The sequence below is a fragment of the Scyliorhinus torazame genome, chromosome 21 (genome assembly GCF_047496885.1).
Source record: "Scyliorhinus torazame isolate Kashiwa2021f chromosome 21, sScyTor2.1, whole genome shotgun sequence".
Classification (NCBI taxonomy): domain Eukaryota; kingdom Metazoa; phylum Chordata; class Chondrichthyes; order Carcharhiniformes; family Scyliorhinidae; genus Scyliorhinus; species Scyliorhinus torazame.
In genome coordinates this window covers 22,747,846-22,760,536 of record NC_092727.1, presented here as the reverse complement: position 1 = coordinate 22,760,536, position 12,691 = coordinate 22,747,846, and the positions used below count along the sequence as shown (strand labels likewise).

At 48.4% G+C, this 12,691-nt stretch overlaps 1 pseudogene; it reads left to right on the top strand.

The window, feature by feature from the left end:
• The first annotated feature begins 6,330 nt into the window (after nucleotides 1-6,330).
• Nucleotides 6,331-9,609, top strand: LOC140398744 (uncharacterized; annotated as a pseudogene).
• Nucleotides 9,610-12,691: the final 3,082 nt, after the last annotated feature.

Genomic DNA, 12,691 nt, shown 5'->3' with positions numbered 1-12,691 from the left:
GTAAATGCGTTGCACCAGCCGCAAGTCTTTGCAGGCCTGAGCGCCTAACAGTGATGATTTATTGTCGTCTACAATCTCGAATCGTAGCTGCTTGCGTATCGTCTTGTTGTCCACCCGGAGATGGCACAATCCCTTTGAGGCGATCTGATTGCCATTGTGGTCCTTCAGCCGACATGCAGCGGGTATTATCTCATGGTCTCCTGGAATCGAATGGAGATCCTTACTAGTGAGGAGGTTAGCTGAGGCCCCAGTGTCAAGTTTGAAGACTAATGGAAAGTCATTGACTTGCGCAGTCCACTCACTGCTGGAATCAATGCTGTTGACTGGGTGAGGCGTGGCGATTGTTGCGTCATATTTCTCAATTGTCTTGATCGTGTCCATGACAAACGAGTTGTCACAAGCGAGGTTGTCCTCATCCGAGGAATACTCATCATTGTTTTTTTTGTGCTCTGTTGAGTCTATGCTTTTTACGTTGAAGTTCATGTGTTTCTGTCTTGTTGTCTTCATTTGCAGTGCAGCTCTGCATTGTGAGGCAAAGTGGTTGTATTTGCCACACTTTAAACATTGTTTTCCAGAAGCTGGACATTGCCATCTTAAGTGGGCGTGTCCGCAGCAGGGACATATCATGACGCTGTCCCTCCACCCTCGCGCATGCGCAGTAGGCCTTTTTTCCGTGTCAAATCTTCAGGAGAACTGCGCATGTGTGTGGCCTGCATCCAGGTTCGCGCGCGCGATTGCCGTTCGAGGAGCGCCTTCTGGAAGCCTGGGCCACCATTTTGACAGGCTCGACCTCATGGTGAAGGCCTTGGTCCCAGTAAATAAACTCCTCATATTCTTCTTTACTTTTTTCATAAGTAGAGCATCTTTGCATGGCTGTTTCTAGGGTTAGGTCTTTTCGTTTTAATAAGGATTTTCTAAGTCCCTCATCAGATATACCATTGACTATCTGGTCTCTGATGAGGGAGTCACGGAGGTTTTCAAAGTTGCAGGATTGAGCTAGTAATTTTAAATCCGCTATAAAACTGCTGAGAAATTCTCCTGGTTTTTGTAAACTCCTGGTGAACTTGAATCTTTCAAATATCTCATTGACTTCAGATTGACAGTGGGTTTAAAATTTTTTGATGATTATTTCCAGCTTGCCCTTGTCCTCCCCTTCCAGGTAGGTAAAGGAATTATATATTTCTAATGCCTGCGGACCTGCCAGGGATAAAAGCAAGGCTACCTTCCTGGCATCAGATGCTGAGGTTAGATCCTTAGCTTCTAGATATATTTTGAACTGTTGAATGAAAATTTTCCAGTTGGAATGCATATTACCAGTGGTCCTGAGCAGGCGTGGAGGTTGGATTGGGTCCGCCGTGCCGATTGGTATCTGAAGGGTCCGAATGCTGCGAGGCCTTCCTTGGTCGAATGTCTGGTTTAAGTTCTCTTCTCTTGCTGGTGTCTAGCTGGCTTGCTGAAACCACTCCTGGTACTATATGTTATTCTCTAATTCTGAATAACGATTGTAGACTTACAGTTCACACAAACACTTTTTTCCAAAGGGCTCGTTCTGCTTCCAGATCTCAACTAGATGTAAAACAGTCAAGAGGTATCACCAATAAAACTAAGGTAAACTGCCGATGCTAAGCTATCCCTGTGTGCTGCTGCTCACTAGCTCTGTGCTTCTAAAAGAGGCGGATCCTGCCTTGGGCTCAACCCTTTATACCCGTCTCTGATGCTGCCCTCTAGTGATGCTGTGGCTGTCACATCTGTGCTGCAGTCCCTGGCGTATGTGTAGATGTATGGATCACTACACTATGCGCTAAAGGAATCAAAATTAAAATTATGGCTGGACTATAGGGATTCTATAAATTACACTTGCGATCAACAGTTTTATTTTGGTCCTTAAAGGGACACAAACATTGAATTAACTTTCCAGCACAGAGCTCAATGTTAGCATTTCCTGCTCAATGTGAGGTTCATCAAAGCTGATGTGAATAATTTCTAGACCATTCTTTATCCACGGGCACACTACCCAGGGTTGATCATTGTCAGACCACCCACAGTGTGGCCCATTTTCCATTCACTGTTTTGTCATCTAGATTCACACTATCTATAATTAACAGGTAAAGGGTAAGTATCTATTCACACTGCTCTGAACCAGGTCAGATAGACGCATGGAATTGGAGGGCTGGATTTGGGGTTCTGATCAGCACTGCCCCACTACCCCACAAGAGAAGTCAGCTCCAAATCAACCGACTTTAAAAAAGGCCACCCCACAGTGACAACATGCTCCGGGAGGGTCAGACTTCAGCCCCTCAATGGAAAGAAGTCCCAATCTGATTGGCTGACAGACCAACTGGATTTTATGTTACCCCACAGAATGCGTTTTTGGCAGGGGTTGCTCTCAAAGCACATCACTCCCTCCTCCTCGTTACACTACCCAACCATCCCCACTTAATCCCCTTTGCGAACAACCTGTCACTAAACTCAATCTTTAAGTTATTCTCTAACTCTGACCTCCATGGCCTCTAGTCTGCCACCTGCTATCAGTTTGCTCCCTAACTATCTTGCCTTCAACATTACCATCATTCTTGGGTTCACTGGTTCTGTACAGTGGGTCAATGGGCATAGAGGTGCCACAACTTGGCACAGGGAGTGTGAAGGGCCGGGGGATAGGTGGGAGCTCATATCTTGGCATGGGGGCATGTAGGAGCCAGAGGGTGTGTGCAGGGGGTATGAGGAAGACCTTCTGAGCTTACCTTTCAAAAGAGCCCCTCATTCAGTCTAGGGTTCATGACTCCTGTGAGGGGTCGTGAACCATGACCTTTTAAAAACCTGGCTGGAAATTTGAGAAGGAGTGAGTCATGGCCAACTCAGCAGTCAGGTCAGGACTTGGAAGCGGGCATTGGACAGGAACAAGTCACACCTTTTAAAAGCATTCCTGAAAATCAGACAACCTGGGAATGAGGTCTGTCATCCTGGAATCAAGACTCACCCGCCGTTTTTAAAGTTTTCAGCGAGTCACCCTGACTCGGTGAAAATTCAGTCCACTAACTTGGTTTCCCCCATTACCAATGCTGACAAACCTGCTGAGCAGTTTCAGCAATTTCTGTTTTTATTCAAAAGTAATAGATGATGTATAATATTGGGCATCCCTTGCCGAAGTCAACAGGGGTATCTCTTCAGTGAAATCCATCGTCTCCACATCGGTTTATAACAGAGGTTCCATTATTGAAATCCATTTAACACTTTCTAGAAATTAATTATTGACATTTGTTGATATAGTAGAATAACTGTTCATTGTGTATCAGCTGTCTCTGGTGGATTACTGCCCAGCACAAGCCAAACTGTGAACACCCCTGCCTACAGTTTAATGGTGAATGCACAATGCCTGCCAATTGTGTAATGGTATTAACTATCTAAAAGTGTTCTTCCAGTTTCAGGGGCAAGAGAGATTTACACAAGTTGAGAAATGCAATTGTTACATTCTTTAGTAATTACCAGCCTTATTTTTCTTGCATACGAATGCATATGGAATGCTGAACCAAGGGTTATTACTTACAGTTGGATATTAACAGTGGAAAGGAAGACTGAGGTTACGATTCTGCGAATGATGTGAACCTATCACATGCGCAACAATTTTGGTCAAACATGGTGTGGATTCTCCATTGCCTGTCGCCGGCAGGATTCCCGATTGGGCGGAGAATGGAGCGTCAGCCAAAAAATGAGATTGACACCTGGCGCCAATCCCGTCCCCATGCTCTGGTCCTCCACTCTCGGCGGCAGCGAGCTACATGCCCCATGCCAGCTAGAGGATGCAAATTGGTGACTTGTGTCCATTTCCATCTGATTAGCGGACTAGAAGCCCGAGTCTCCACCGAGTCTCTGATGGGGGATTCCTCATGGTGGTCAGCGATAGGGGGTTGGGTCACCCTCTTACGAGCATGCTGTGGGGGGGAGGGGGACCCGTTATTCCTGTGGTGGGAGGGGAGAGGATGCTCCTCCTTGTCAGAAAATGGGGTGGGCAGCATTTGCATTGTGGGGGGACCTTGGTATTGGGCCGCCCATTCAATTAGCATGGCAAAGCAGAGGGAATCGCACCCGAGTTCCGCTCCTCATGCCAGCAGAGATCAGGAGTGAGTCTCCGTTGGCAGGGGCACTGAGTTTCAAGAACAGAGAATCCCGCCCCATGTCTTTTCTCTGAAGAATGCTTTGAGACACATTAGGCGGGATTCTCTCACTCCGGGGCCGGGCCAGAGAATCGCTGCGACCAGCGCGAATCGTGCCATGCTGCCCCGACACCGGGAGGCGATTCTCCGGAGAGCTGGTCGGGAGCTGCTCTACGGGGTCCCCCCCCCAGCAATTCTCTGCCCAGGATGTGCCAAGCGGCCATACCAAAAAACCCGAGTCCCACTGGCGCCGTTCTAACCTGGTCGTACCCGGCGGCACTTCGGCGTGGAAGGATCTGGGGGCAGCCTGTGGGGGGAAGGGGGAGTCCGACCCCGTGGAGGGGGGCCTCTGCTGTTGCCTGGCCCACGATCGGCGGGCCGGCCTCTCGGGTTGGGGGCCTCCTTTGTTCCACGCCGGCCCCTTTAGCCCTACGCCATGTTGCGCAGGGCCAGCGCGGAAATGGGAGACGCAGCGCATGCGCAGAAATCGCGCCGGTCCCACTGCACATGCGCAGACACGCAGCACCCGTTTGACGCCGGGGATCGGCAGCTGGAGCGGCGTGGGTCGCTCCAGTGCCTGTAGGGGCCAGAATTGCTGACCTTGAGGGCATGTTGACGCTGTCGGGAAACGCGACGGCGTTTATGACGGCGTCAACACTTAGCCTCAGGATCAGAAAATCCCGCCCATTACCTTTACACCAGCCAAACATGTGTCAGACAATGATAAAATCCTGTTCAAGAGTATGTCAAAAGTTGCTTTAAAAGTTATAAATATTGACAGTGGTGTCAAAAGAAAATCTTTAACACAAGTCCATTAATGTCAGTCATTTTCAAATATATTGCCCTGTTCATGAATAATAATTGCCATTACTGTTCATTGTATGTAATGTTTCTGAGAGACACGATAAGTTGCTATAAAAATATACCTTATTCAAAACTATGCTTTTAAAAATGAATAAAATCTTTTAAATATTGCAATATATCTTTTTTTTTACATTTTATAATTTATAATTTTTCCCATGCTTAAGTCCACATTTTTGGGCCTGTCACAACCTCAGGATGTCAAAAAACACCTGGGGCGAGATTGGGGGGTCGGAGAATCGCCGGGGGCCGGCGTGAATCCCGCCCCCGCCGGTTGCCGAATTCTCCGGCACCGGATATTCGGCGGGGGCGGGAATCGCGCCGCACCGGTTGGCGGGCCCCCCCGCGATTCTCCGGCCCAAATGGGCCGAAGTCCCGCCGCTAAAATGCCTGTCCCGCCGGCGTAGATTAAACCACCTACCTTACCAGCGGGACAAGGCGGCGCGGGCGGGCTCCGGGGTCCTGGGGGGAGGGGGCGCAGGGCGATCTGGCCCCGGGGGGTGCCCCCACGGTGGCCTGGCCCGCGATCGGGATACACTAACCCACGGGCGGGCCTGTGCCGTGGGGGCACTCTTTCCCTTCCGCCTCCGCCACGGTCTCCACCATGGCGGAGGCGGAAGAGACTCCCTCCACTGCGCATGCACGGGAATGCCGTCAGCGGCCGCTGACGCTCCCGCGCATGCGCCGCCCGGAGATGTCATTTCCGTGCCAGCTGGCGGGGCACCAAAGGCCTTTTCCGCCAGCTGGCGGGGCGGAAATTCGTCAAGGTTGGGGCTCGGCCCCCAAAGATGCGGAGCATTCCGCACCTTTGGGGCGGCGAGATGCCCGTCTGATTTGCGTCGTTTTGGGCGCCAGTCGGCGCACATCGCGCCGTTTCCGGAGAATTTCGCCCCTGATCTCAATGAAATACTTTAGCAGTGTTGTCACTGTTGCAACATATGACAACCATTTTACTCACAGCGAGCTCCCACAAACAGCAATGTGATAAGGTCCAGATAAGTTTTTAGGATGTCGATTTCAGGATGAATATCATCCAGCACACTGAGAAAACAGTGCAGAAGGAGGCCATATGGCCCATCGAGTCTGCACTGGCTCTCTGAAAGAGGTTTATTTAAAAGGGTTTCGAAAAGACAAGCTACTCAAGTTGGCAGGTGAATTAAAAATAGAGGTACCAGCTAAAGCTAAGAAGTTAGAGATAACTGAAGTCATTGCTCAGCATTTAAATTTGAAAGAGATACTAGAAACACAGGAGAGCCCACATCAAGGACATTTTCTGGCGGAGAAATTGAGCTGGAGAGAATGTGGTTGCAGGTCGAGGATGAGAATAGAAAAAGAAAATGAGATGCAGAAAAAAGGAAAAGAAATGGAGATTGAAATGAGAAGGTTGGAAATTAGAGAGAGAGGAAAAAGTCAAAGTGAGAGGGTTCCAGCTTAAGGCACTGGAAATTAAAAAGGATCTGTCAGGAACTAGAGGGGAGCTTAGTCTTAGAACAGAACCCAGTGGTGATATGTTTAATCTTATACAATTCGAAGAGAAGGAGGTAGAAACCTTTTTTAAGCTTTTGAGAAAACAGCAACCGAAATGGAGTGGCCAAAAGAAAAATTGACATTCCCCATGCAAAGTAAATTGACGGGGTGGACAAAGGACGTTTATGCTTCCTTGTCAGATGGGGTGTCCAAGAATAATGACGAGGTAAAGAAGACTATCTGGATGCATATAAATTGGCTCCCAAAGCATATGGGCAAAAGTTTCAGATCTTAAGGAGACAGCCGGACAGACATATGGCAAATTCGAAAGGGTTAAGCAGAACAATTTTGATCGATAGGTATGAGGCTCTGAGAGAGGTCATTCTTTTAGAGGAATTTAGGAATTCTCCAGCTTCTATAGTAAGAAGTTGAAGACCAAAGAGTGACAACTGCTAGATGATTATGAGCTCATCCATAAATTTAAACCTTTGTCTATCATCCCCATAATTTTGAAAAGGATAGGAAGCAGGAGAATGAAAGGAAGGCAGGTAGCCAAGGTAAAGAATGGATAGCTCCGAGATCTCGTCCTCAGGCCAGGAAGGAAGGTACCGAGGGTGAAGGTGAGACTTGAAGACCTAGATGTTAGGGGCAGCACGGTAGCATTGTGGATAGTACAATTGCTTCACAGCTCCAGGGTCCCAGGTTCGATTCCGGCTTGGGTCACTGTCTGTGCGGAGTCTGCACATCCTCCCCGTGTGTGCGTGGGTTTCCTCCGGGTGCTCCGGTTTCTTCCCACAGTCCAAAGGTGTGCAGGTTAGGTGGATTGGCTATGATAAATTGCCCTTAGTGTTCAAAATTGCCCTTAGTGTTGGGTGGGGTTACTGGGTTATGGGGATTGGGTGGAGGTGTTGGTCTTGGGTAGGGTGCTCTTTCCAAGAGCCGGTGCAGTCTCGATGGGCCGAATGGCCTCCTTCTGCACTGTAAATTCTATGTTTATCTATCTATGTTACCATTGTAAAAAGGTGGAACACGTTTATTCAGCATGTTGGAAATTACAAAGAAGGCCCATGGGACTTGTTGGAGTTCATAAGCAGGATTTTGAAAAAGGAACAAAAGTGGAGAATACTACAGGGCAGACTGTTGCTTTAACTGGACTTAGGAGACCTGAGGCAAACACTGTTGTAGGTTCAGTTGTGATGAACGAGGTAGAGGAGAGATATGCAGGGTTTTTATCTAAGGGGATGATCATCCTATTTTCATCAACTGATGTAGCCAAACCTATAACTATCTTAAGGGACATGGTTTGTACTCAAACTCTCTTACTGGAGAAGTATTTGGTTTTCCTCCAGAGAGCTCAATGAAAGCTAAGGTATTAGTGAATTTGATAGGTGGGGGTTATATACCAGTTCCATTGTACAAAGTAAAATTGGAGTGTGATTTAGTGTCAGGTCTAATAGTTGTCAGAGTGGTTAAGAAATTCCCAATAGACAGAGTCGACTTACTTTTGCAGAATGAGTTGGCAGGAGTGAAGGTTGTAGCTTCAGCCATGATTAGAAAGTGTTGGAGGGAAGTACTGCTGATAGCACAGGAGATGCCAATGTCAGGGGACATGGGAATGAGGGAACTTAATGGGCATTAAATGACTCAAAGAAAGAAATGTTGAATTACATTAATCACGCATCAAATGACAATGGTAGCGAATGTTATTCTGCTGATACTGATGAAATTATCTCTACGAGATTGACAAACCTCTGTGAGGAATCAAAGATAAAATCTAGTGGAGTACCAGATTCTGGGGCTGGTTTAGCACAGGGCTGAAGAGCTGGCTTTTAAAGCAGACCAAGGCAGGCCAGCAGTACGGTTCAATTCCCGTCCCAGCCTCCCCGAACAGGCGCCGGAATGTGGCGACTAGGGGCTTTTCACAGTAACTTCATTTGAAGCCTACTTGTGACAATAAGCGATTTTCATTTCATTTCATTCTGAAAACTCCAAGACTAAAGGTGATCCTAAGAAGGATGAGTTTGAACCTAATAATAATAACAGCGATGAAAATTCAGATGAAATTTTAAAATCGGTTCTGATGGTGAAGAAATTATTTAACAACGACTGCTGAATAGACTTGTCACTAACCGATCTTGAACAGATGACAAATAATTGTTCCAAAGCTAGGAAAGAAGACAGCAAATCAGAAGAAGGAAATGAATTGACCTTTTCGAGAAGTCATTTGTTACAGCCCCTTGCAGTAAACCCATTGCCATTCACTTCAGGTGAAAATATTTCACAGGGCATGCCTGATTTGAAGGGAAATACACATACTTGCATGGCATCAGCTATTCAGGATGAGGACAGCAATGACTGTGAAGTGACACCAACCAAATGGCTGATTAATCCACATCCTATTAAAGGCCCACAGTGCCTTATCAATGTAAAGGAAGCAAATAGCAAAGGAGATGAAAAAAGTAGTTGAAATGAGGAGGAAGGTAGATGAAGAACCATGCAGTGATTCTGCAACCATATCGGTTAACGAAAAACAGGAGGTTCATGGAACCAATACAGCGCTGTCCTCTGATCCTGATAATGATGTGAAAAGTAGTTGCAGGCCAACACCATTGAAAGGAACAATGTCTATTCAATTTGTCACACCCACCGTGGACAATCCTAGGCTTCACCTTGGTATATCTGAAAGTAAAGAAGGAAAGTTGAAATCTGGAAGGCACAAATTGTATAAATCCGTATTACTAAGTAGAGATAAAAGCTGTGATTATGAAGATTTTGAAGAGTTAAAAGCCGTAAAACAAAGAATGGTGCATATTTAGCCAACCAACTCTGCGAAGATTGAACCATCAGCTTTACTTGCCGCTGAAAGTAACCATGTGAACGAAAAGAGAGATTGTAAAGCTGGAGGGGTTGAAGAGTATTTATTGATTCAAAATGAATTAAGTATTTCCCTCAGCCTTGACAATACTGCTCGTAGTCTGGCTGCAGAAGATCTTTGAAATTTGGATAAACATTGGCTGATCTGATAAGACTGGCTTCATTACATGAGAGACAGAAAGAGGCAGAGGTGCAGAAGGAACTCATTCAGGGGACCCTCTCCAATTTGGGCAGAAACCTGACAAAGGTTGCTTGATGATATTAGAGGGAACTCCCGTCAGCAGAAGAACAGAGAGAAGATCTAATAAAGATACTGAAATAATATAGACAGAGTTGCAGGGAAATAGGGAGGACTTGGTTAACTAATGATGATGTAGACATAAGAAATACTGAACCAATAAAGTCACATCTGTCTTGACTAAAAGCATGGTGATTGGCTCAGTTAGAGACTTATATACAGTGCATGTTGTATATGTTGCAGAAACAAGCGAAAACACTGAGTTTGGGAGACTGATGGCCATGTTCGTGCGTGAACTGGTGCTGGCTGCCCTGAACATTTTCAGATGATTAAAATGGCCACAGATGCCAGTGACCTGGGGATAGGGGCAGTGCTACTGGCCCTTCAGCACTTTGAAGTATGTGTCCAGCATGACAATAAACAAAGCTTAATTTATGCAGAGCATAAACCCCTGGCGCTTATAGAGAATTGTAAAGCCCAGAATGCAAGATTATTTCATAGAATTTACAGTGCAGAAGGAGGCCAGTCGGCCCATCGAGTCTGCACCGGCTCTTGGAAAGAGCACCCTACCCAAGGTAAACACCTCCACCCTATCCCCATAACCCAGTAACCCCACCCAACACTAAGGGCAATTTTGGACACTAAGGGCAATTTATCATGGCCAATCCACCCATCCTGCTTATCTTTGGACTGTGGGAGGAAACCGGAGCACCCGGAGGAAACCCACGCAGACACGGGGAGGATGTGCAGACTCCGCACAGACAGTGACCCAAGCCGGAATCGAACCTGGGACCCTGGAGCTGTGAAGCAATTGTGCTATCCACAATGCTACCGTGCTGCCCGTATTCTGTTGGAGTTTATTACAACAGCTCAATGTTAAAATTGTACACATTCCCGGAAAGGTTAATGTGATTGCAGATGCTTTGTTACGCATTTAAGGGCTGACTAGTTACCAATGTAGAAACTGGGAAGGGAATGTGTCTAATGGGGATGGATGGATTGATGTGTGCTTGTGAATTATACCTTGCATACATCATAATGAAATGGCCGTGCCCTGATGTTTCATTTCTTTTCGGGAGGGAAGTATGTAAGTTCCTTCCTCCCTTATTTCCCCTTTCTTTATTTTTGCCATTATCATTTTGGACCCATGACACTTAATGGCTAGGAGGCACAGGAGAGGCGGGGTTGGGGGGGGGGGGGGGGTGGGGGGGCGGGGGGAGGCTGAGGAGGATGGGTATGTGGAGATGGGATGGATGGTTGAGCTGCCAGTGGCCAGGCCCCATAGTTGGCGTGCCTGGAGGCGATCAGGTTATTAAATGCATGGGGGCCCTGCCACAAGCACCGTGCAGCCTCCTGTGCCTGCCTGGGCCCCATTTCCTGCCCAGTCTGACCCTGCTCAGTAACCCCTTCATTTGACGAGGTCTGCCATTCCTCCACCTCCTCCAACATGTTGCCCCTCTGCTGTGCAATGTTGTGGAGGACACTGCAGGCCACCACAAAGTGGGAGACCCCCCTGAGCCTGTACTGGAGGGCCCCACCAGTGTGGTCCAGGCACCTGAACCGCATCTTGAGGATACCGATGCAACGCTCGATGGCGCTCCTGGTTGCTGCATTTGCATTATTATCACTGTTCTCCACGTTTGTCTGGGGCATCCGGATCGGCATCATCAGCCACAACCACAGTGGATTAACCGGGTCACCGAAGAGCCAACCCCTCACCCGAGGTTGCGCCTCGAAGGTGTCAGGCACTGACAAGTGTGCCAAGACGAAAGCATTGTGAACGCTGCCTGGATACCGGGCACAGATGTGCACAATGTGCAGCTGGTGGTCACACACCAACTGCATATTCATCGAGTGGAAGCTCTTCCTATTGACTCATGCGTCGGTTCTCATATGGGACATGTATCCCATCTATCACACCCGGACCTTGGGCATGCCTGCGATGGCGACGTATCCCGTTGCCCAGGCAACCTGGTGGCTCAGCCTAAACTGAAGTTGATGTATTCTGCCACCCAGGGACATAGGGCATCCATGACAGTGCAGATGCATCTGTGAATGGACGTCTGCGAGATCCCAGGAAGGTCCCCACCAGCACCTGAAAGGACCCCCTGGCATAAAGCTTCAGGGCAACTGTCACCTTGATGGTCACCGGGAGCGGGTGTCCTTCCCCATATCCACGCTCCATCATCTGGCACATATTTGTTTTTGATTTTTAAAAAATTTAGAGTACCCAATTCATTTTTTCCAATTAAGGGGCAATTTAGTGTGGCCAATCCGCCTACCCTGCACATCTTTGGGCTGTGGGGGCGAAACCCACGCAAACACGGGGAGAATGTGCAAACTCCACATGGACAGTGACCCAGAGCTGGGATTGAACCTGGGGCCTCGGCGCCATGAGGCAGCAATGCTAACCACTGCGCCACCGTGCTGCCCTTTCATCTGGCACAGATGATGCATGGTGTCCCTCCTCAGTGGCAGTTGTCGGCAACACACTCAATCTGGCAGTTCCTCGAAGGACACCTCGGCCTGTTGGACCGCCAGCTTCCCATCCTCACCAGCTGTCCTCTGCTCCTCTGGGGCAGGTTCCTGTTATGCAGAGTTCTCCCTGAGCAGCTCTTGCTCTTGGAGCCTCATTGTGTCTGCAAAGGCTGCCATGACCAGGCTGATGCCATTCCTGACTGGATTCTGAAATCCATTGCCTGCAGGGGGTAAAGGGCAGACGCTTTAGGATAGTGTGTACTCCCATGCCCATCCAGGTCCAATGGGCTACCCAGTGGCTCTGACCTATACTGCACGCCCTGCCCTTGCATGTCCCCCTGCTCCCTCCCACACCCATCCGGGCCGTTCCCCCCGACACTCTGTCATCCACACTGTACTCCTGGTCCCTTCGGTGTCTGGCGCTGGGGGGCCTCTAAGCCCGCTACCCGTTCCTAACAACAGTGGTACTGGTGGCTGGCACTGCTCATGCCAACGCAGGATCTAAAGATCCTGCCCTGCGCCCTTCTGTGGGGTCAAAAGAGAGTGTCCTCCTTGGGTGGGCCATGTGCTATCCCACCAGTAAGTGGGGGTGGAGCCACCTTGTGTCACCGACCACCATGCA